General features: G+C 46.0%; 1 protein-coding gene across 6 annotated transcripts in view; it reads left to right on the top strand.

The window, feature by feature from the left end:
* The first annotated feature begins 1,147 nt into the window (after window positions 1-1,147).
* Window positions 1,148-24,651, top strand: part of MEGF11 (multiple EGF like domains 11) — a 410,516-nt gene continuing 387,012 nt past the window's right edge. For all 6 annotated transcript variants that reach the window (XM_029575259.1, XM_029575262.1, XM_029575263.1 and 3 more), the window contains exon 1: window positions 1,148-1,441. The gene's annotated coding sequence lies outside the window, so the exon portion shown is untranslated. The remainder of the gene's footprint in view (window positions 1,442-24,651) is intronic.

Here is a 24,651-nt window from a genome sequence, read left to right as displayed (position 1 = left end):
ATTCCTCACGGACCTGGAGGCTGCTGCCTTAAACGAGAAGGGAAGAAAGAGTTTGGTCTTGTAAGAGAGTTGGTTGTTTTCTTGACTCGCTCCCAGCTCAGGAGGACAAACATCCCTGCCTGTGGGAAGGGAGATAGGGAGCTACATTTGCCCTGCGTCCAGTTAACAGTGTAGATTGTGGTTACCCAAGGGTGAGAACTGATTTTTGAGAAGATTCTGTTTTACTTTGGGTAGGAGGACATTTTTTCCCCACTCCCATCTCCCTACCTACTTTGGAGGAGGTTTTTCTACTTTTCCCATTACTGGGAATGGACAATGTCTCAGAAGCTGAAGGCAGAGAAAGTTTGTAGCATTTTTAATGTTTTCATTCTTCTTTGCATCCTCATGAATTTTGCTATTTTGAGTTGGATCTTGTTTTTTGTTACATAAATGTATTATTTGAACACCAAGTCCAGTGTCCTGCTTGCCTCTTTTCAAGATGCCAAGGAGTGAGTGCACCAACTACTGAGGCTGAGGGAATTGAGAGACATGGGGAGGGGAGTCTCACCTTATACACCTGGGCCCCAGTAGCTTATCCTTCTCCCCAGCAGTGGAACCCCGGCACCCCCAGTGGCTATCTGCGGGGTGAAAAAGGTCAGGGGCAGTGAGATTGGCCCCTTTAGGAGGGGGTTACCCTCTTAGAAAACCCTTCCCTGCAGCAGCTGTAATTTCTAAATGTTCCTTCAAAGGTTCGCTGGAGGCCGGGTGAGATCTCAGGACAACAGGCTGACCGGCCCCCTCCCTTTCAGGGCCTTTCTGGTCACTCTCTGATTCCCCTTGGCAAGAAGTGTAAGTTCCCACGTCAAAACTTAGCCAATTCCCTTCATTTTTCCCCCCCAGTTTTGCACTGGACTTGTTGATAAGGGAAGCACAAGTGCAGACAAATAATGATGTACGGGAAAAAAAAAAAAAAAGCAGCATTGTAATGCTCTCTTCCCTAAATCTTAAATTGGCTTGAAATTGACTGGGACTTGGCACGTCAGAGCGATGAAATTAGCCGCCCTTTCCGCTGAACAGCGCGTGCTCCCTCGCCTGCGGTGCAGGAGTCGGGCGAACCCCGGGGAGACTCCAGGATCGCAGCAAAGCAAGAACCCTAATGTGCCTGCGAGAGAGAGAGAGAGAGAGAGAGAGAGAGGGCGGCAGCGCGCGCGGCGGCAGCAGCAGGTGCCCGGGAGCTCTCGCGCCTCCCCAGCAGAGCCGGCGCGCGAGCGGGGCAGCGCTGCGCCCGGACCTGGGCGTGACGTCAGGAGGCTCGCGAGCCCCTGGAAGTTTGGCGGAGGAGCGGCGGCGGGTAAGGCACGCGCCGCCCGGGGAGCAGTGCAGAGCTCGCACGCGCCTCTTCCCGCCCTGCTGCTGCTGCAGGATCCCCCGCCTCGCGGCCAGAGAAGGCAGCGCGCAGAAGGTAAGAGCTCAACTTCGGCCGCCTCTGGGCACGTGAGGGACCCGGCTGAGCAGGTGCCGCTCCCGGTCGCCGCCTGCGCCCCCGGGGGGGGTGTGTGAGGAGTTTGTATGCAGCGGAAACCGTCCCCGTCTAATGCAGCAGCCCCGTCGCCGGCTTTGCCTGCCCTGGTATCGGCGGCCGCCGCCGCCGGGCACTTCCTACAGCCCAATGGGTACCGAATGCTCCTCGATATAAAGCGCTTACGGTTAGCAACAAACCCATGGAACTCTCCCCGAGCTGAAACTTTGCTGTCGCCGACTGGGAAATGATTTTTCCGAACTTTAATAACATGAAAAGTGAATTAAAAAATCTGCAGTAGGTCTGACCCCCCCCCCCCCGGCTTTCAGGGCTGCAGCTGGGGAGGGGCGTTAATGCCCCTCTGTGGGGGTGGCCAGGGCAGGAGAGAGAGGACAGGGCCGGTTCCCCGCAGCCGCCCACCTGCGGGCAACTTCTCTCCAGCTGCGCGGCTTTCGCTCTTAAAAGTAGGAAAAGCAAAGCCGAGCCGGGCTCCGGTTCCTTAAACGTTTGCATCGCTGTGAAAGGAACCCCCCCCCCCCCCGACTAAACGTCCGTGCTGGCGCGCGCTGCTTACCGACCGTGCGCTAAGAGGAGCGCGGGGCGGCAGCAGCAGCAGGCGCGCGCCCCCCCCGGGGGCCTGGGCTTGTAAGAAGATCCCCGCATCGTCCCGGGGGGAGTCCCAGGCTGCGCTCATCTCGCCCGGGGGGGGTCTGTCCTACCCATTCTCCGTCTCTGGGGGGAAATTCGGCTTTAAAGCGCCGGGAAAGTTAAAGCTGCTGCGGCGGCTCTGGAGCTGTGGCGGCCGGGCCGGGCCAGGAGCGGCGCGAGAGCCCATTCTCATTCCTGCAGGCCATGCACCTCTCTGTCCAGCTGGGATTTACGTTTGTATCTCGATTGTCTTGACTTGTCTTACATTTAAAGCGCCATTCTTGCCCCATTTCGTTTTCTTTATCTGCGTTATGGTTATGGACGTTACATTTGTACATCGCCTAGGGCTTTGGTGCAGGCGATTAGTAAACATTAAGTATTTTAACCAGGAGAAAACCCGGGGAATTGTGAAGAAAGGCTCATGATGCCTACAGTTCAACAAAGATTGAGCTGGAAGCGGGGCCAGAAAAAAAAAAAGCGCAATACAATCTGCAGCCAGACTGCTCATAGCTGGTGAGGACCTGAGATAGGGAAAGGAGGAGGAGAGTCGCGCCAGGTGTGTCTGCCAGGTGTGATCCGCGCAATACAATCTGCAGCCAGACTGCTCATAGCTGGTGAGGACCTGAGAGAGGCCCAGGCAGCAGGGAAAGGAGGAGGAGAGTCGCGCCAGGTGTGTCTGCCAGGTGTGATCCGCGCAATAAATCTGCAGCCACACTGCTCTGAGCTGGTGAGGACCTGAGATAGGGAAAGGAGGAGGAGAGTCGCGCCAGGTGTGTCTGCCAGGTGTGATCCGCGCAATACAATCTGCAGCCAGACTGCTCATAGCTGGTGAGGACCTGAGATAGGGAAAGGAGGAGGAGAGTCGCGCCAGGTGTGTCTGCCAGGTGTGATCCGCGCAATACAATCTGCAGCCAGACTGCTCATAGCTGGTGAGGACGTGAGATAGGGAAAGGAGGAGGAGAGTCGCGCCAGGTGTGTCTGCCAGGTGTGATCCGCGCAATACAATCTGCAGCCAGACTGCTCATAGCTGGTGAGGACCTGAGATAGGGAAAGGAGGAGGAGAGTCGCGCCAGGTGTGTCTGCCAGGTGTGATCCGAGCAGTAACTACGCCCACAAAATCCCTGAAGATTATTACATTGCACAATCTGGTGCCTCAGAAGATCTCATCTCCCACTTGTGTAGATAAGGGAGGAAGAAGTTGGGACTTGCTGTCTGTCCTCGGCACCGCCACAAACTTCCATCTAATTACAGGGAGGGCTGGGAGCGGGGCCCCTGGGTGCATTTCCTGTCTTGCAGATTCAGGCCCAGTCTCCTGGTAAAGTGCATCAGGGCCATTGCAGAGACTTTCCTGCCAGATTTCAATCGGGCTCTGGAAACTGGACGGACAGACAGACGAATGGGGAGAAGAGCAGGTGCTTTCCCCGGAGCCAAAGCCAACATCTGACTGACCGACTGACCCCCCGGCCTTTCCTGGGAAACGGAGGACATGGTGCCAGGGCGAGGGGAACGGGGGCGATGAGAGCCTTCTTATTCTGGGTCTGAAAGCCATGGGGGGATCCATGAAGTTCAGAGGAGGGAAGAGGAAAGGTTTTACCTAAATAATGCGCCGAGCAACCCTGGAGATTGCCAGAGCGGCGCTAGAGCCTTTCTTGGATTAGCTCTTTCTACCCCCTGACCTTCCGGGGTTTCTTTCTCCATCTTCTGCCTTTTTATTTGTTCTGTTCCTTCTTTAAGCGAGGGCAGCACATGGCTTGGTTCCCCCTTGCTCCGACTCGCTTGGCCTCTCGGTGACTTTCTCTCCTCTGTAACGTCCTGGCCTTCGCTGCCGCAGGCTCCATTAACCCACAATCTCCCCGACGTCCCTGCATGGCCCATTATAAGCTCCGGGAGGGAGTTTGTCACATTTCTTCCTCCTCTCCAGGCAAAAACTGCAAACTTATCACAAGCAAGCCCTGCTGTTTACTCTTCTCCTGCCATCAGATGGAAAAGTGACAAAAGCTGCTTTTGTCTAAAATCGGCCACACCTAGCAAAAGCCGAGTTTACTAAGTCAGTAGCACCATCTCTGCAGCAATCGTGGCCCTCGTCTTTATAAAAAAATTAGTCAAACACTAAAATAATGAGCCAGAAAGGTTTCCTTTTTTCCTCTCTTCCAGGGAAAGATCGTAACAAACTATAAAGCCACTGTTACTGCTCTTTCCACCCCAGAGCTGACAGGACTGGGCCATGGAGAGCAGGTGATGGCAGGGCGGGGACTCCGCAGTGCCAGTGGCCAGTGGCCATGGTCCATATCAGCCCATGATCCTTGCAGTGCCACAATGTGCAGTGCTTCAGAGCCCTGTGAAGGAGCCATGTCTGGGCTAAGAGAGATCCTGCCATGGCAGCCAACTTTTCAGAATGATTGAGGGTGCTAAACTCATCACAAATCACCCCTCCCCAGTCCGGGTAAAAGAGTTTGTTCCACACTGAAGGGTCTGGAGCCACCCACTGCATCCACAGACCTGCAACGTATGCCAACAGCAGCTTTTAGGGAAGGAAAAGCAAGCAGTAGGAATCCGTCTTCTAACGACGTCGTAGCACAGTGGATGAGGGCAGATAAAGATAAATAGTCCATCTTTTTTAGGGTAGTAGCAACTGCCGCTCCGTGCAGGCGACCCCCAAGCAGGAATGTAAACTTTAGGTGTAATAGGAAAGTCACACGATTTCTTCACTTTCATTCCTCAGCCAGCAGGGATCATCTGTGGTTTTCCCATGCTCTTTTTAATTAATTACGCTACCATTCCTGTATTCACCACCCCTTCCGGGAGGCCATGCCAGGCATCCACCACCCTTTCTGGGAAGAAATATTTGTCTCTTCCCCCTTGGAGTTTCATATCATGACCCCTAGTTTTACAGCTTCTTGTTCATCAGAAAAGATTTGCGAGTGATAGCACAAAAATCAACAGCAGCATGGAATAGACTTAGTGTTTGGGCACTTGCCAGGTTCTTGTGGCCTGGATTGGCCACTGTTGGAAACAGGATGCTGGGCTTGATGGACCCTTGGCCTGACCCAGCATGGCAATTTTTTATGTTCTTATTAGTTCCTTTCTGATGCTTGATGATCTGTATCCTTTCTGCCCTGTCTCTTCTCTCTTCCAGGGTTTACATATTTACGGTAGTTCCTTCAGTCTCCTCTCACGTGGCTTTGCATAAAGACTCCACTTCCATTTTGGTTGCCTTTCTCTGGACTGCTTACATTCTCTCCTTATCCTTTTTGAAACCCTTTGTACATATAAAGGTTTATCTCATGACATGCAATATCTCTGTACAGAGCTGAGAGAGGCTTCCTGAATTAGTATTCACTTTCAATGCAAGTGATAGATGTGGTGATCTGGTTCCTTTGATAAGTGGCAAATATGAATGCAAAGCTCCCCTATATGTGCATAGGTGTGGCGGGTACACCCTGTGCTCACTGTTCTCCCCTCTCACACTGGGAGTTCCCCTATATGTGTATAGGTGTAGTGGGTACGCCTTGTGCTCACTGTTCTCCCCTCTCTCACACTGGGAGTTCCCCTATATGTGTATAGGTGTGGTGGGTACGCCCTGTGCTCACTGTTCTCCCCTCTCTCACACTGGGAGTTCCCCTATATGTGTATAGGTGTAGTGGGTACGCCTTGTGCTCACTGTTCTCCCCTCTCTCACACTGGGAGTTCCCCTATATGTGTATAGGTGTGGTGGGTACGCCTTGAGCTCACCGTTCTTCCCTCTCTCACACTGGGAGTTCCCCTATATGTGTATAGGTGTGGTGGGTACGCCCTGTGCTCACTGTTCTCCCCTCTCTCACACTGGGAGTTCCCCTATATGTGTATAGGTGTGGTGGGTACACCCTGTGCTCACCGTTCTCCCCTCTCTCACACTGGGAGTTCCCCTATATGTGTATAGGTGTGGTGGGTACACCCTGTGCTCACCGTTCTCCCCTCTCTCACACTGGGAGTTCCCCTATATGTGTATAGGTGAGGTGGGTACACCCTGTGCTCACCATTCTCCCCTCTCTCACACTGGGAGTTCCCCTATATGTGTATAGGTGAGGTGGGTACACCCTGTGCTCACCGTTCTCCCCTTTCTCACACTGGGAGTTCCCCTATATGTGTATAGGTGTGGTGGGTATGCCTTGTGCTCACCGTTCTCCCCTCTCTCACACTGGGAGTTCCCCTATATGTGTATAGGTGTGGTGGGTACGCCCTGTGCTCACCGTTCTCCCCTCTCTCACACTGGGAGTTCCCCTATATGTGTATAGGTGTGGTGGGTATGCCTTGTGCTCACCGTTCTCCCCTCTCTCACACTGGGAGTTCCCCTATATGTGTATAGGTGTGGTGGGTACACCCTGTGCTCACCGTTCTCCCCTCTCTCACACTGGGAGTTCCCCTATATGTGTATAGGTGTGGTGGGTATGTCCTGTGCTCACCGTTCTCCCCTCTCTCACACTGGGAGTTCCCCTATATGTGTATAGGTGTGGTGGGTACGTCCTGTGCTCACCGTTCTCCCCTCTCTCACACTGGGAGTTCCCCTATATGTGTATAGGTGAGGTGGGTACACCCTGTGCTCACCATTCTCCCCTCTCTCACACTGGGAGTTCCCCTATATGTGTATAGGTGTGGTGGGTACACCCTGTACTCACCGTTCTCCCCTTTCTCACACTGGGAGTTCCCCTATATGTGTATAGGTGAGGTGGGTATGCCCTGTGCTCATTGTTCTCCCCTCTCTCACACTAGTAGTTCCCCTATATGTGTATAGGTGTGGTGGGTCTGCCCTGTGCGGAGTCTTGCTGGGTGGGTGTTGCGGAGAGAGAGAGATGTGTGGGACAGATGAAGCTCCATTTTTCACTGCTCCTGTCCTTGCTGTCCTGGGTTGATGCGCTGAGCACTGTTGTGAGTTGGGCCATTAAAGCAGTGCAGGGCTGACTGTTGAATATTTGGGGTAAGAGGAGGGTGTTTTTAATCACCTGTACTTCCAGTGTAACTTTTATAGAAGGAGAATAGAGATTCCAGGGGCGGCAGAGTCACATTATAGGCCTGGAGTTCAGCAGATCCACAATAATTTGCTTGAGAGAGGTTTTATACAATGGAGGCAGTGCATGCAGATTTCTCTCATGCATGCATATTCATTGTGAATCTTCTGAAAACCTGGCCCGTTTTTGGCTCTTGAGGACTGGAGTTTGCCACCCCTTAGATATTCAGTAAAGGATATGGTAGAGTGCGTGCAGCCATGGATAAACTGAGGTACAAGGTGATTTCCCATGAGCACAGCTCTTCTTGCTTTGCATTTTCCTAACATTATCATCTTTTGAACATGTTCTGTCTGTGTATTTTGCTACTGCTTTTTGCCCCGTGGTTTCTTCTGGAACTAAACCATGAAAGTGTTGAGGCAGTGCAATGGCTGACGCATGGGTAAGTGTTTATAGCTTCCCGTCCATAGATGACACTGACGTCACGCTGTAAGCAAGCTCTGTGCACGTCTTCTGCCCTTTGCATATCCCAAAAGTGAGAACGAGACTCCAGCAAGCTGTAGTGCACGCCAGAGAATGGAGGCAGATCTGAGAACCCACGTAAAGGGGTGTAATTGGATTCGCCAAGATGGATGATGCCTCATCCGCATATTTCAGACTTGGGACATTATTAATTTTGTTTGCCCAAAGTGCCAAAAAAAGCTTTGCTGGACATTTTCTCTAAGTCCCGAGGGTAGGATGAGCACGGAGGACGTAGGGGTGGGGTGCATGGACCCCCTAATATAGAGCTAACTGGATTAGAAAGGAAGGAAGGAAATCCCTCAGGAGTGCAGTGGTGGTTGCATTTAAAGTGGATCTTCCAAAATGATTTTTTTTTTAATTTAGTCAGAATGCTGGAGTGATGCCTTGCTCTGACTGATCCAAACCTGAAGAAATATGATGCATTTTGCTGCTGTAAACAAGACTAATAGTTCATGGGAAAAACCCTCACACTGCTAATTAAAGTGAGGGAGAAACTGCTACATAAAGCAAAACAGTAAACATTTTGATTCTCTTTGGTCCCGTGCATGTTTGAAATAGAATTACAATTAGAAATCATACACAACTAAAAATTCAAACTCCTGTGATGAGAAAAGGCAGAGGACTTGCTGTGTAATTATTATTTGATGTGGTTTATTTGGCTTTATTTTCTGCAAATCTGGATGCTTTGTTTCCACTTTTATTCAAAAAAAAAAGGAAATCAATGGGAAAGTATTTAGCTGGAGAGCTTGGTGGTGATAGACGGCTTTGTTATTCTTCTGGCTCTGAAGGGCAGCTTTGGCTTTAAAGTTTAATTGTGTTTTCAGAAAGTGTCTTGGTTTAAATGTGAAGTCTGTTCATTTGGACCTTGATGCTTTGGGAAATGTCTGCATTGCTTTAGAAGCTTCCCTGCCTTGGTCCACCCCATTCTGCTCCCTTCTGACCAGATTTGGGTGGGGGCACTGCTCGCCTTCCTGTGCCGCCACCTCCTCTGAAGTCCTGATTCATCCGTTCTTTTCAAGGTGCAGGGGACTTGGGCCAGTAAGAGCACAGGGCAAGCCCATGGTGGGGATGGGACAGGAAGGAAGAAAGCTGCCTCTAGTGCCGGGAGCAGCGCTGAGGGGAAGACGCGTCTCCAGACCGTGTAGGGAGGAGTTTGGGAGAAATTGAAGGGATAAAAATAATTGGGGCCTTTAATGTCTTGGTTTTGCAGTAAACCTGAGCAATACTTGCACCCAGTACTTGACTGGACCCTTTTATTTCCCTCTGCTCTATTCTGTCTGCTCCCCTCCTGATCTCTGCAGGCTTTTGCCTGGGAGGAGAGGGACTGGACAGAGCAGGAAGAAGAGGGCTGACCTCTGCAGGATAAGAGCCTGGCAAGTCAGGATATTTCAAAATGGCAGACACATCAAATACCCAATAATTTAAACTAATAAGAATAAACAAATTTCCTTGCTCTCCATACCTGGGAACCTTTTGATTTCCTGATGCCCCGAGATTGTTGTGGATTGTTAGCAGGGGTAGAAAAGTCAAGATGGTGGTTCACAAACTTTCTCCTCTCTCATGCAATAAGGTGCGTTCAGTTGAACACAGTTTTACTTGTACTATAATGCACATTTTGTGCATGTAAACCTTACTACTGAGGCAAGGAGGAATTTTACCTGCACAAAAGGTGTGTTTAAAACTGTGCACGTTGCTTAGCACCCTCGCATGGAAATCCCGTGCAAATGAAGGCATTAAGCAGCACTGCCCCACACAGAGAGGGTTTCTTTATGCTGATCCTGTCTACCTATCCCATAGTGCACGGTCTGATTCTGCAGGAGATAAAACTCAAACCTGTGCCAGAGCAGCTTCAGAGATGGAGCCAGTGACTAATCAGTTGAGACTGGAGAGGTGACTGTCATGTCTGTTCTTAAAGAGACAGTGCAGTTGGAGCTGGCCTGGAGGAGTAAGTCTTTCCTCAGTTCCAGGGAAGAGAAATCAGTGGGTTTAGAGGCTCACGGATACTGGGTTGGCCTGATCTCAGCCTCCAAAGATTAAAAACTCCACAGGAGATTTTTATGGTCACTCATAATGGATTTTCAAGGGCTGAAAATGTCAGGGATCACAGCCAAAAAAAAAAAAAAAGTTTCAATTTGCAAGCAGTTTAATCCTCCAGCTTTTGGCAATCGTCTCTGCTGCCACCTCATGCTTCCCTTCCCCTCCCCGAGTCAAAATGTGCTTTAACCTGTGCTGAATGCACATTTTCCAGTCTATGCGCTTTTTTTAAACTCTTGGTGCATTAGCATATCATTATCTTGCTGCTTCGGAAGTTAAAAAAATTATTCTGGGTGTCAAGAAACTGTGCACTGGATTTGAATGCACAGTTTCAATACAAAGATTATTGCATTGACCTGTGTGAGAGGGATGATTGGGGGGGGGGGGGGGCGGTGTTTCATGCTGTGACTGAACCATGCAGCCAGTTGCAGGGGATTGCACTATCTTGGAGGGGGGTGGAGTGCTGCCAGTAAATAATGCTGCAGAGTTTCATCTTCCACTGCTCTCGACTGGAACAAACCAATAATTTGGGCTCTTTTTAGAGAGGGTCTTGCATGCCACATAAAGGGTCAGCTGTCATGGACGGACCCTTCAAGGAGCCTGGAGGCTGTGTTCTTTGTGTTTGACTTGCCAGATGCCCAACAGAACAGATCCAGGAGAAGTAAGAAGATCCTAGTCCCAAGAGACGTGAATTGACTTGTGGTAGGCAATGCCCTCTGCATGAATCCAAGATTATTGAAGGCACAAGGCATTCAGTGGCTGTTGGTAGAGGAAAATGAGAGATGGCATTGAGAAGGCCCCTGCCTCTATTGCAGGCTTGCAGGATTCACATGAGTCAGCTGCCCAGGAGGCCAGAAATGGTCACAGCACATTAGGGGAAAAACAGATAGTCCTGTCCCCAGTAGAAGGGGGTTGGGGGGGGGGGGGGGGGAGGGGAGTGTGGGACAAGCACTCCCAGATTAGTTATGTTACTGGGAACTCGGATCTCCCACTTGACAGTTCCGATGTTGTTTTGGGAAGGGTAGGCAGAACTGTAGCGGGCCTAAGGCCACAGCCATAGGCACCACTACTAAAAGGTGCTGCTCCCACTGCCACGTGCTGAGGAGAGAAGTGCGGCCAGTGAGTAAACAAACAAAAAAAAGCAGTATGACCCTGTCAAAATCGACAGCATGGAAAGCACGGCCTTAGAAAGTGGAAAAGCAGCGCGGCCCTACCAGAATCAGCAGCATTGCCAGCGGGGTCACACTGCTTTTCCACTTACTAAGGCCGTGCTTACCACCCTGTTGATTTCAGCGGGGCTGTGCTGCTGAGGAGGAGGAGGAGCGCGTCCTGCTGGAAGTAGTCCAGTGCTCCATGGCCGGAAGTCAGTTCCTTGGCCACAGGGGCTGAAGAAGGAGACTGATGCTGCCTGCTAAGTCAAGGAGGAAGTGAGTGAGAAGAGCATGTGCTTGTGTGTGGGAGAGTGAGAGACAGCATGTGTGCTTGTGTGTGGGAGAGTGAGAGACAGCATGTGTGTGCAAAACTACCCCAGTTACTCTCTGCCTGCTAATCCATGACAATTTCAGGGCATCTGGAAATCAAAAGTTCCAAGGTATGGATAATGGGGAATTTTTAAAAATCCTTATTTTAATTGTTGGGTGCTATCTGATGTGTCTGTTTTGAAATATTTTATTGATTTATTTATTTTATTTATTTAAAATCTTTTCTATACTGTCGTTTAGTAATGCACCATCACAACGGTTTACAGAGAGGCATGTAAAATTAAATTTGGTTAAATTCTTACTAACAAAGTGCCAAAACATTTATCGGTAACATGTTTTCATAATATAAGGTATATGATGTGTGATATGTGTAATATTTATAGTATTAACTTTCATAGGTAGGGTTGTTGATGTTTGGAAGATTTTTATATGAGCTTTCAATTATTGAATGTTATTCTATTCATTAATTGTTTTGAATTATCCTATTTATTGTTATGGTTTTACTAATTTTGTTTTATGAAGAATGGTAATGTTTCTGTTTTTTTTCATTGTTGCAGTGCATACAGAATTTGGCTTGTTGCAGTTCCAATTTAGTTTTTGTCTGCACATTTCTATTTATACTGTATGGTCTCTTTATTCTGTATTTGAGGGTCTATCTATGTTTTGCATGTGTGACTGAAGTGAGTTATTCCATTAGTGTGTAGCTTCTATGTAGGGATCTATAGCAGCCTGGATTGTTCTGTTTTCCTAATAGGGGGTGTATTACTATTTTAGGCGTGGTGTAATATTTCTAGTATTAACTTTCATAGGTAGGGTTGTTGCTGTTTGAGTGGCTCTCTGAGGGTCATGCCCATGCTCAAGATACATTACAGTAGGCCTAATACCATGTGGGTTCCAAGTATCTCTTGCTTTCTTGCAGGGTTTTCCGTTTGGCACCTCAGCAGTGCATGTAAACATAATATGCATATTGTAAGTGATATTTTTACCTCAGACTGTGCTTTGACTGTTCTTTTTCATGTAAAATCTGTTACGAATGTATAATATTTAATTGTGTGTGATTGATTCAGGAGCCTCAGTGTGCTTCATGGACCTCATGTTTGCACATTTATATGAGAAGGAGAGGAGCATGGCGGTGGAGATGGTTGAAGGCTCCCCCTTATCAAGCCAGTGGCTCAAGAGGCTGAGCTACAAGATAATGACAACAGGTCATGACTACAAGTTTTCCATGCCCCACACTTTATTTAAGAGTATTTATGAATTGCCATACAGATTTCAATAACCTCTCAAAGCAATGTACATCTCAAGAAAACCAATAGACAATGAATTAAAAGGGACAATTGAAACAAAACAATTAAAACTGCAATTAAAACTTGTTGCTGGTCATTCACAAACCAACAAGAGTCAAACAATAATCAATCTAAGAGCCCCAGTTTATAAAATACACCAAATAATTTTGTAAGATAGCATGCATAGTCTGTAGCTTTTAAATGCTTTATTGACAATGCAATCAAAATGCCCCAGCATTCTTCAGTTACAGCATCCCCCTGAAGTAAGACCGTTATCTTGAAGGGATGGCCTTTCCCTTATATTCCCGGTAGGACAGCTTATGTTACAGGAGTTGCCTTCTCCTGGAGTCCCTGGGGCCTGTCTGTTCCCACCTGGGCTCAAATTCTTATGCTAACTCTTAGGGTGTTTCCCCTGAAAGCTGATTTCCTTTCTGAACTCGCTAAAGGTGTACCACAGGCTGAATGCCTTTCCCCACTCTGTTAATGAGGGCCTTAGCTGCACTCCTTCACATCCTTAAAAAGAAAGACATACCTACTCAGCAGCAGGTTGGAGGCTTTGCAGTCCCCTGCACTGAGTGCCACTTGCATGACTAAGCTGCCTATTGGTGAGAAGTTTGTGTCTGTCTGTCTGTACCTGGTACAGAGAGCTCCTGGCTCCCAGAGAGCGAGACCGATGCCCGGAGGTTAGAGGAGCAGACGCATACAGAGGAGAACTGCCCAGGGACATAGCAGAGCAGTCTCAGCTCCAGACAAGTAGCCCCCCCATGCTGCCCCAGACAAACAAGGCCACCTGGCTGAAGCCAACCACCACTTCCACAGTGCGGCAGGAATCAATCCCGCAGCTGGGAGCCGCCCCACTTTGCAAACACCCTGAGATTATCCTTATATTCAATAGAAGGTGCACCAGAGGACCTTGCCTCCATCTGCTGCCCAGAGAACTGTCTTTCCGTTTAGAACAAAAGGGCACATTTATACAATAAGCAATGCAGATGTGGAACACTTACACGAGACCTCTCAAAATTCATAGGATTTATTTGACAAGGTGGCTGCATCATACTACCCCCTCAATCTTGCAGGCAGAGGGCGCGGTTCCATTCATAAGCACTCGAAGCAACACACGAGCCAACACACGCACTCTAAGCAAAACATGAGCCAACACGCGCACTCTAAGCAACACACGAGTCAACGCACGCACTCTAAGCAACACACGATGGGAACCCCACAAGGACTCTTAATACCAGAGGCACTGCCACACCTGAGTGCAGCTTTGCTGATGCCATATGACTTGTCTTCTTTTAGCATCTCTATGCCCATGTAATCCCTCTTCTCAAGTCACTTCCATATGCAGTTTAAACTCCTCTGACTTACCTAGAAGTGCATTCACTCTGCAGCTCCTCATTATTTCTCTTCACTTCTCTCTCCTTTCTTGTGAATTTCATTCATTGGGCAAGTTGCTGTTATCTGTGCCCTTCTCCTTCACTGTCCATTCCCAACTCAGGGAATGTATTCCAGGCGTGTGGCATGACACCATGTTGCACCGTATGCCTGGAACAGACTCTGAGTCAGTGCATCACGTTCAGTCCGAAAATTCACCTTTTTCAGGCTACATTTAAATTCTAACCCTTTCTCCTTAATAACAAGAGTCTATGGGAAATGTTTGTCCTGGCTAGATTGTAAGCTCCATGGAGCAGGGACCCGTACAGGGCTGTGTATGTCTAGTAGTGCTTTGTAAATTAGCAGTAGTAGGAAAGGAGACCCTGGGATGAGGATGAAAGGGGCTAGGCTAGACTTAGGCGTAATCTAAGGAAACCTTTCTGTATAGATTCATAGAAAATGACGGCAGAAAAGGACCAAACGGTCCATCCAGTCTGCCCAGCAAGCTTATGGTAGCATCTGCTGCGCCATACAAGTCACCCCCTTAGTTTCCCAGACCGACAAAGTCAGGGCCCTTATTTATTGCTGTCTAAGTCCAATTCCCCATTACTCCTTGCCGTTGAAACAGCGAGCAATGCTTGAGTTGCATAAAAAGTATCAGGCTTATTGTTTAAGGGTAGTAACCACCACACCAGCAAGTTACCCCCATGCTTATTTGTTTTCTCCCCATGCTTATTTGTTTTCCCAGACCGTAAAATCCAATGTCCTTGTTGGTTGCTGTCTGAATCTAATTCCCCTTTTCCCCCTGCTGTGAAAACAGAGAGCAATAATGGAGTTGCATCAACAGAATGAAGACTTATCCATGTGGTCTTTTCTTCATTTCCTACCTCTAGCCTTTAGGGATCCACAGTGTTTATCCCATGCCCCTTTGAAATCTTTCACTGTTTTTGCCTTCACCACCTCCTCCGGAAGGGCATTCACATCCCTCTCTGTGAAGAAATATTTCCTGACGTTAGTTCTGAGTCATCGTTCCTGGAGTTTCATTTCATGCCCCCTAGTTCTACTGTGGACACACAGAACAGCCTCCCAGTGGAGAAGGTGCAGGTAAGGGCGATGTCAGAGTTCAAGAAGGCAAGAGATGAGCCCAAGGGGTCTTGGAGAGAGGAAGGAACTCTGAAGCTGAGCAGGAAATGTAGATGGGCAGACTGGTTGGGCTGTATGGTCTTTATCTGCCAGTGTGTTCTATATGTGACCTCTGTCTTCAATTTACTGGAAAGGAGCTATTGACAAAATTAGGTTTCCAGCAGTGGAAGGTTCATGTGTAGCTCATGATGCATAAGGTTAGGTGTCGAGTGATAGGTATCATCTCCCTACAGGTTTGGGAGGAAGGCATTTGAGCTGCTTCCACAAATACTGGGGGGGGGGGGGGAGGAGTTAGAAGGGAAATCCTAACTGAGGGTCCTCCAGAGTCTGTGCTGAGATTTTCCTAAAAATGCGGCGTGCAGGATTGGATCGTGGAGGGTTGTGGTCTGCTGGATGAACAAAAGGAGCCAGCCGGGAGAATGAGGACCCTCAAAACAAAGGGATACCACTGTGCCTGGGGAAGCCCACAGAGAAAAGTGAAATGGTGTTCTTCAGTGGGTTTGGATGAGAATAGAAGACCTTGTTGTGGAGCTGAAAAGAGATCTGGGTCCAAACTCCTTGGACCTACTGCAGTGAAAGAGCTGTGAGTAAAGGATCTTCTGTGTGCTTTCCTGGAGTATTCTGTCACTTTCTTGCTAATTGCCTGGACTACGATTTTTCAGACTCTTATAAATAAATCCTCTATTTTGGAACAAAGTCCTCTTGCTGTGAGCTACAGGACTCCCCTCAGACCTTTACTGCTTTGCTGTCCCCCACTGAACTGAATCCTGTTTCCGGGGCTGCAGAGGGTAATCACCGATGAAGGGGGTGGGGTTTCTATAACAGCAAAACTGGGAAAATAAAAAGTGAATGAAAAGCACTTGTCCAGTTTTTGATAAGGTGTCCTGCGGAAATGATCTGAGTCCATGTGTACATTCGCACTATAGAATAAGTAATTGTTCACAGGCATCTCGTGCATGTGTCCGAGGTCATCCTATAAGAGCTCTGTCCTGTGAAGCACTCGAGTTATATCAAGTATCCGATCTTAATGCATTTTATTTAATTCCTAAGAACCATCCAAGTTCTCTTTATTAAAACTAATTGCTAATAGTTGCCATGTTGTCAGGTGCATACTATTTATAATAATGTTAAATGATATCATACACATCCTATCCACTATAAATATTTACTGCTTTTTATGAAGTGTGTAGAATCACAGTGGAGAATTGTGCACAAATCCTGAAAGATACTTACCAAGGATTTACTGATCTGGTCCATAATGTTTCCTGTGTTCGGTTGGGATGGGTTGCATAGAGCTGCAGAAGAGAAGTAAATGGAGAATTTTGATGGGCATAGATCAGTATTAAGAGGGTAACTTTAAAAGGAGTTGCATGTAAATGTAACATGCCATCGCAGCAATTTTCAAAAGCCCATTCACATGCTTAAAGTGCATTTACACGTGTAAAACCCAGTTTTAAGTGTGCAAATCCTTTATTGTGTTAAATGTTTTGTTGGGAGGCACTTGGCATCATCTTTACTAAGTGTTGCTCATAGCTCACTAGAGAGACTCCAGGAAATCCCGGCGTTGTACATCTTCCCAATAAACCCATCGTCTTGAAGTCTGCAAGTATAAATTCCATTACAGTTGGTGCCTTCTGAGTCGTCAGATTCAGCATTAATTATGTATTAAATGGTTGAAAGGAAAGAAGTGGAGTAAGTTGCAGAAAAATTTGCATAGTGATAGAGGATTGATTAGGCGTGCTATCTAAGGTGAGGAGGGCTGAGGGAGAACCTTTCAAGGATATTGTAGTGCATGCAGATATGTTGCCTGGCAGTAAATAACAATGCTTGGAGCTGTTGAAGGAGCTTTCAGCTCCTGCAGTAGCTAACACGGGCATGATAAAGTAAGGCACTGCTGTGCTGCCATATCGGGGAAGCTACTGCAAATCAGAGCATTGTGTTTTTGGAGAAAAGCTTGCTCTGTAAATAGTTTCCAGTATTAATTTATTCGGTACAACCAGTCCTCCCCACAATCACTACTTCAGGATAATTACCAGCCTCTTCCAGGTTGAGTGCTGTGCCAGCAGGGGTTTTTCCTGCTCTGGCTAATGGGCTATTGCCTCTGCTCTGCATTCTTGTCTGATGGGCTCCAGAGCTCCGAGCTCCGGCATTCTCGCTCTCTTTTCCCGGGTACTCATTGGACTCTTCAGCTCAGGCCTCTGAAGTGCTGGGCACTTTTTATTTTCTGTCTTGGAGCTTGTGTTCTGAGGGGTATGGCTGTGTGTTTGTTTATTTTTATTGGAGAGGAATATTCAGGGGTCCCGACTCCATTGCTGGGCTGTTGGAGAAGTTAAAGGTTGTGGTCCAGTTGTCTAAATGGAACCCAACTGGGGAAAGGGAGTCCGGTAAGGAGATGATAATCCAGTATGCAGCCTTTGATAAGGTGGGATCAGAGACTGAAGCTTAAATCTGTTAATTTTGTCAGATCCTCTCAACCCTACCTTGGGGGAGAGGCCGAATAAGAGAGTCAAGGTAGAGTCTGAATTTTTTTTTTCTTTTTTTATGTTGTCATTAACTCCATGAAGCATTTCTCATTTCACCAAAAGAGTGGCCTCTTTGTTTATCACCTATGGGCTCTGGATCCTCTGTAAGGGCAATATGGATGATTATAGACCACCTGTTCTGGAGGGTGTGATATGTTTTATTGGGCACAATTCTAATACAAACAAATGTATTTTCCAATTTTTAATAAATATAAATCTCACAAGCCTCCCATATCAAACATATATCCTGAGCACCCCCCCCCCTCCTTAAACAGAGCAGGGCCCTCACCATACCACACATAGGCTTCAAGAAGCTCGGGGTGCACTGTCCTCTCTTCTGAGATGAGGCTGAGATTTGTGATGGGAAATGTACAAGAGCTGCTGCGCTATGTGAGTTACACCCTTGAGGAAGCCGTGGCACTGGTGAAATATGTTGGGTTTGTGGATGACGCTATGTGAGTGCACCCTTGAGGAAGCCGTGGCACTGGTGAAATATGTTGGGTTTGTGGATGATGCTATGTGAGTGCGCCCTTGAGGAAGCCGTGGCACTGGTGAGATATGTTGGGTTTGTGGATGATGCTATGTGAGTGCACCCTTGAGGAAGCCGTGGCACTGGTGAAATATGTTGGGTTTGTGGATGACCCTATGTGAGTGTGCCCTTGAGGAAGCCGTGGCACTGGTGACGTATGTTGGGTTTGTGGATGATGCTATGTGAGTGCGCCCTTGAGGAAGCCGTGGCACTGGTGAGATATGTTGGGTTTGTGGATGATGCTATGTGAGTGCACCCTTGAGGAAGCCGTGGCACTGGTGATGTATGTTGGGTTTGTGGATGATGCTATGTGAGTGCGCCCTTGAGGAAGCCGTGGCACTGGTGAGATATGTTGGGTTTGTGGATGATGCTATGTGAGTGTGCCCTTGAGGAAGCCGTGGCACTGGTGACGTATGTTGGGTTTGTGGATGACGCTATGTGAGTGCGCCCTTGAGGAAGCCGTGGCACTGGTGACGTATGTTGGGTTTGTGGATGACGCTATGTGAGTGTGCCCTTGAGGAAGCCGTGGCACTGGTGAAATATGTTTGGTTTGTGGATGACCCTATGTGAGTGTGCCCTTGAGGAAGCCGTGGCACTGGTGACGTATGTTGGGTTTGTGGATGATGCTATGTGAGTGCACCCTTGAGGAAGCCAATGGCACTGGTGAGATATGTTGGGTTTGTGGATGATGCTATGTGAGTGCACCCTTGAGGAAGCCGTGGCACTGGTGAGATATGTTGGGTTTGTGGATGATGCTATGTGAGTGCACCCTTGAGGAAGCCGTGGCACTGGTGAGATATGTTGGGTTTGTGGATGACGCTATGTGAGTGCGCCCTTGAGGAAGCCGTGGCACTGGTGAGATATGTTGGGTTTGTGGATGACGCTATGTGAGTGTGCCCTTGAGGAAGCCGTGGCACTGGTGACGTATGTTGGGTTTGTGGATGACGCTATGTGAGTGCACCCTTGAGGAAGCCGTGGCACTGGTGAGATATGTTGGGTTTGTGGATGACGCTTTTCGTCAGATGCAGTACGGCAACTTTGCAGATTGTTCTATTATTGCAAGACTTATGAGCACTTTAGATGAACCATTGTGCTGCAGTTTTGCTTTATTGTCTGCAAGCTCCTTGTACTGGGAGATCCATTTTTTCGGAACAATGGACAAACTTTTTTTAAAACTTTTTCAAAAATTTTAAAAATGTTAGTTTTGTGAATGTCTTTTATGTGTGGTGCAGCATGGGCCTTGGTTTCTTTAAGTGGGGGAAGGTCAGGATATATGTTCGATAGAGGACGTCTGTGAGATTATATTTATATTTGGAAAATAAGTTTTTCAGTTTGTATTAGAATTGTTAAACATTTTTTAATGAGTGACTTGAATTTAAAAATTACCTTTGCATTTCCCTTGGCTTTTTGTAATTACAATTAATGTAATAAATTTTGTAACCAAATTGTTTCTGATACCTTCTGTTGGACCAACAAAAAAGATTTTGAAGATGAATCTGCGTCCTTCCTTCAGCCTTGCAGTCACATAGAGAGCAGCAAGGTTCTTGAAAGCTCATGAAGCACAATATCTCTTTTGTTGTTGCTTTAAAAGGCATCAAAGCCTACAAAGATTCCATTATGCTTACTAGAAGTCTGCACTACAGATCATCTCCCCATTCCATGTTAAAGGCAGTGGTTTACCCACAGAAATCTCCTTTTATAAAATTGTCTGTCCGATTGTAGGAGTAAAAGCATGTACATGCATTTTTAGCTGCATTCAGGACAGGGGGTCTGGGCAAGGAATTCATTTATGTGCACACGTCTCAATTTAAAAAAAACCTGCATGTGGAAGCTGCACAGACTAGCAGGTTTAATTTTCAGAAAGGTGGGAGTGAGCCTGTGCATTCTCTGTCACGTTGAAAGAGGGCAATCCAGGGTGGGCTTGGAAGTATGTGCCAGGTATTTTCATTTTTTTTTAAATTTTTTATTTTTATTCAACTTTATAATGTTCCAGAAGATAAAGACAGATAAATACACAGATATTCCATTGCAAAATTTAACTTTACAGATCAACTTACAGACTTATCTGTGAAACCTAAGACTGGTACAGAAAGAAATAACAGAACCTGTCTAATAGAGGAAAGAGCAGTATATTATCAGAAATTACCGGAACAAAACTGTGTCAGAACCATATATTATTACTTCTTTCCTTACTGCTAAGGTATGATGGAATTAGGAATCGAGGTATGCTCGCAACTGATCTGGATAACTAAATACGTATCTCGTATTTTGATATGTCAAAACACATTTGCATGGAAATCGTAATACATATTTTGCTCCTCTTTGTATAACCCTTTCTCTCATAGTCAAAAACTCTTTTCTCCTCAATTGTGTACTTAAGGAAACATCTGGGAAAATTCTAATTGGAAACCCATGGAACTGAGAACTTTGATTTCTGAAATATAACCTAAGAATTAAATCTCTTTGAGAAATATCTGCACACTGGACAATTAAAGTAGCACGAGTTTTTATTTCCATCTCTGATGACTTTTCTAGCAGCTCAGACAAATTTATATCCTCATTTAAATTTCCTTGAGTTTGTTCTGACCTATCTGCATCTTCTGTTGTTTGAGTAATATGGTATATCCTGGATATTATAGGGAGTATTTTTTCTGAATACTTCAGTACTTTTATAAGATAGCTTTTAAATAATTCTCTAGGAGACAGCAGATGAGTCCTAGGAAAATTAAGAATTCTCAAATTTGCTCTTCTAATTTGATTTTCTATTTGTTCAATTTTATTTAATTGAAGTTTCGCTGATTTAATTAAATTCACTTGAACTTTTTCTACCTCATCAATTTTATGTTCTAAATTTGTCACTGATTTCTCTATCTTCTCAGTTTTTATTTGCAACATTTTATTATTATCTAAACTTTGTTGAACTGTCTTAGTCAAGTCATTAATAGACTTTTGAATCGAAAGAATCATACCACCAATTTCTTCCATAGTAAATTTCGTAGGAACAATAACAGGTAAACCAGCTCACGTATCTCCCTGTCCGCCTTCCATCTTTTTTACCTTAGTAACCAGTACGGTGCTAATTTCCTGATTTTGGTTTACAACTACCTGAGACTCGTGGGTCTGTTGTGGGAAATCTATTCCCACCACTCCCCACTTATCTAGAGATGACAAAGAAACCAAAGTCTGGGTGGAATCCTCGAATGTAAATTCACCTCCTCCTCTTCCCGTTGGGGGTTCAGGTGTTAAAGGAGCTCCAGGGCTTAATGATGTTTCACAAGTCAAGGAGTTGAGTTCCTGCTCCTGAGCTACAACTCCAGCGACTTCTGCTCCTGGTATTGATATAGTTCTACCAAACATATCCTGAATTCGGGGTTGATTGCTATCAACCACTGGTGTTGAAGTTATTATTTTCCCCTTCCTCTTAGTATGTGGCATCACTATGAGGAAGGGGCAACACAGCACTTTAAATAAGCAGAAAAGAAAACATACACATCAATTAGGAACCTTGGAGACGCAGGGGCAGATTTTAAAAAGTTGCGCGAGCTGCCTGCAAATCAAGCTGCTAAAACTGAGGGCAGTGAGAGCCCTCATGACCTTCCAGCATGTCCTCTGGGGATGAAGAATCTTGATTCGAATCGATAATCAGATGGACATGTTCTCTCTCAACAAACAGGGGGTGCGTGGGGTTGTGGCCCCTTTGCTGGGAAATACTGCTGATCCCAAGTTCCTCCCAAAGGTTGTCTTGGCTTTTCATCTCTATTAGTCCATTGACAACCTTCTTTCCTAGGGGCATGAGGGGGAAAATGTTCCTTCATGCTCTGGATTGCAAGTGTGCTTTGGCCTGTTGCAAGAGGCGAATGGAGATGCATTATCAAACTTCAGATTTATTTGTCTCCTATGACCCTAAATGCCTAGCATAGCAGTTGCCAAGCTTATCTTGTCTAATTGTATCATGGACTGCATTTGCCATTGTTACATGCTTGCAGGCCTTCAGCTCTCTGACTTGGTGAAGGCCTATCTAGTACGGGCCATGGCCTCATCAATTGCTCACCTGCGTGAAATGCTACTTGCGGACATTTGCAGAGCTGTCATGTGGACTCCCTATGTTATGGCTACCAATAGAAAAAGCAAGTTTGCTTACTTACTGCAAATGGTGTTTCTGCAAATAGGATGAATTAGCCATACTTATTCCTACCTACCTCCCTGGAGAGCTGACTTCCTATCTTCAATAGTTAAGATATGGGCTGAGGAGATTTAGGAGGCCTCACCTGCACAAGAATTCCTACACATGCTCAGTAGAGCTGAAAGATCTACTAGCTAGGAGAGACGAGTCTGTTCAGTTCTGCCACATATGCCACCCATGTGTGATGGCTAATTCATCCTGATATGTACTGAAAACACCATGTATGGTAAGCAAACTTACTTTATCTTTGAGGTTTACAATTCCAGTTTTGCACGTTTTCCTGTCACTACTTTATCTTAAAGGTCTTGATTAACTATTTTACTGTATTTATTTTTTCTTACATGCACCTTTGCTCTCCTGACTATTTTCCTAGCTTCTCTTAGCTTATTAAGTTATCAAATTATACTTGTAGAAAACCAGATCATTCTGCCATTCAAGTTTTCAGCTAAAATCATTGCATCTTGAATGTTTTGTGTGGTGGAAGGGGAAGTTGCTGTGAGATACAGAAAAGGCAGTGAGAAAAGCCTCAGAGAGATGGGTAAGAACGTGGCATTGCATGACCTTTTGTACACTTTTAACTGTGCACCATTTTAAACATTATTTTGATGATTAAATCTAAATTAGATCACTGGAGGAATGAAATGACTTTTTTTTAAAAGCTAATTTGTACACATAAGGCTAAGTACCATACTCTTATTGATAAAACTTTCATGAGGAGCCTTTGTGAAGTTGCAGGTTCATTAAAACTTATTAGCATATGGTTTATTAGGGATTGCGGATGCCTCTTTGTTATGTGAATTTATTCTGGCTTAGGATCAATCACTCCTGTGCCCAGCAGTCTGCTGATATACCTAGACTGGTGCGTTTCATGTTTTAATGTGTCCTTGCCACCACACACTGTGCGTTTTCAGCTGTTACTGCAGAAAGAGAGACTGGCAGGGAATGACATTTTCTGGCAGTACATTTTAGAGTATTTAAAGATACTATTTAGGATAAAAATAAAACCACCAAGCAAAAAATAATCCCCTTTTTAAATAAATCCAAGTGTATTCATTTTATATTACTCTAGCTCGGCGACCTGCTGGAAAATTGTGCCATTGCATGTTTAGTCCTAGTGACCCTGTCCTAGCTCCATTTATCACCAGTAGAAGGGAGAGCATTAACCTTTTCATGCAAGCTCAGATTCACCCAAATGCAGGGCCTAGAAATATTACAGTCAGAAATCTGCTTGTTGACTTTGACAAATAAATACTATCACATCCCATCTATGTTTAAAAAACAAACCCCCCCCCCCCGGATACTTATTTGTCACATTTAATCTTATTTGTCACATTTAATCTTCTGCCATTGGGAGAACCCAATAATCTTATAATAACCACGCCTTTACAGTGTGTATAATTTGATAGGACTCATTTTCTGAAGGATTCATGAGAACGTAATCCATTTTGTACATGGAAATCGCCTTTTGAAAATTAACTGGAGGTCAGTGTGCATAAAGTTACGCAGGTAGCGTGAATACGTTTGCTTTCATGCGCACTCACAGGAGGAGCAGAGTCGAGGCAGGGAAAGGATTTACATGTGTTTTTTTTTTTGGCTCATTTTAAAAATCTGAATGTAAATCTCCATACACAGAGTTATACCTGCACGCGAGAGCAGGTATAACTTTGTGTGCAGCTGCACCTGCACGTTTTCAAAGGGGATTTATATGCATAACGCTGCTTTGAAAATTCAGGATAAAAGTTTGCAGATTTTAGTTCTGTGTGAGCTGCTTGTAAATCACTCTCCCTATTCATAATCTATCTCGTGACTTCACCAGCTTCCAGAATTGGGGAGGAAGAAAGATGTAACCTGAGCATGCTCACGCCATGATGTCAGCAGGAAGTAAAGGCAAAAAGTCTAAAATGCTTGTTTTCAATTCCCTTATAACACTGCTCATTTAAATTTGCTCTGAAACACTTATTTGCCCCTACTGCATAGGAGAATTAAAAGAAAACAGAAATCTATCATTCCTGATGGAGTAAAGCTCTGTTATAATTAGAAGAAAGTTAAAAACCATGCTTTACAGAACTTAGGGAAGGCTCGTGTATACAGAATAATAAATCTCATCCCATTTCCAGATTCTATCTTGGCTTTTTGCCATATTATCTGCACTGCACATCAAGGAAGCACTATCCCTTCACAAACCAAGCATTTTGCCTTTTACCACATGGAAGCTTCAGGATAGGATGCTTGACAGCTCAGGAGTGCACCTAGCACAGGAAGGGTACGGAGCAGAGAAAGCAATGCTAATCTGAGTCACACTACTTAGGCATCCAGTCTTCACAAGTTCATGGCCTAAAGCAGGCAACCACACAGGGAAAAGACATTATAAACTGCACAGCTAGAATACACATACAGAATCCATTTTTTCACAAATCTGCTAGCAGAAAACATTTTCATTCTGTATAAT

Source organism: Rhinatrema bivittatum, chromosome 13 (genome assembly GCF_901001135.1).
Source record: "Rhinatrema bivittatum chromosome 13, aRhiBiv1.1, whole genome shotgun sequence".
Taxonomy (NCBI): domain Eukaryota; kingdom Metazoa; phylum Chordata; class Amphibia; order Gymnophiona; family Rhinatrematidae; genus Rhinatrema; species Rhinatrema bivittatum.
This window is presented reverse-complemented; position numbering and strand designations above follow the sequence as displayed.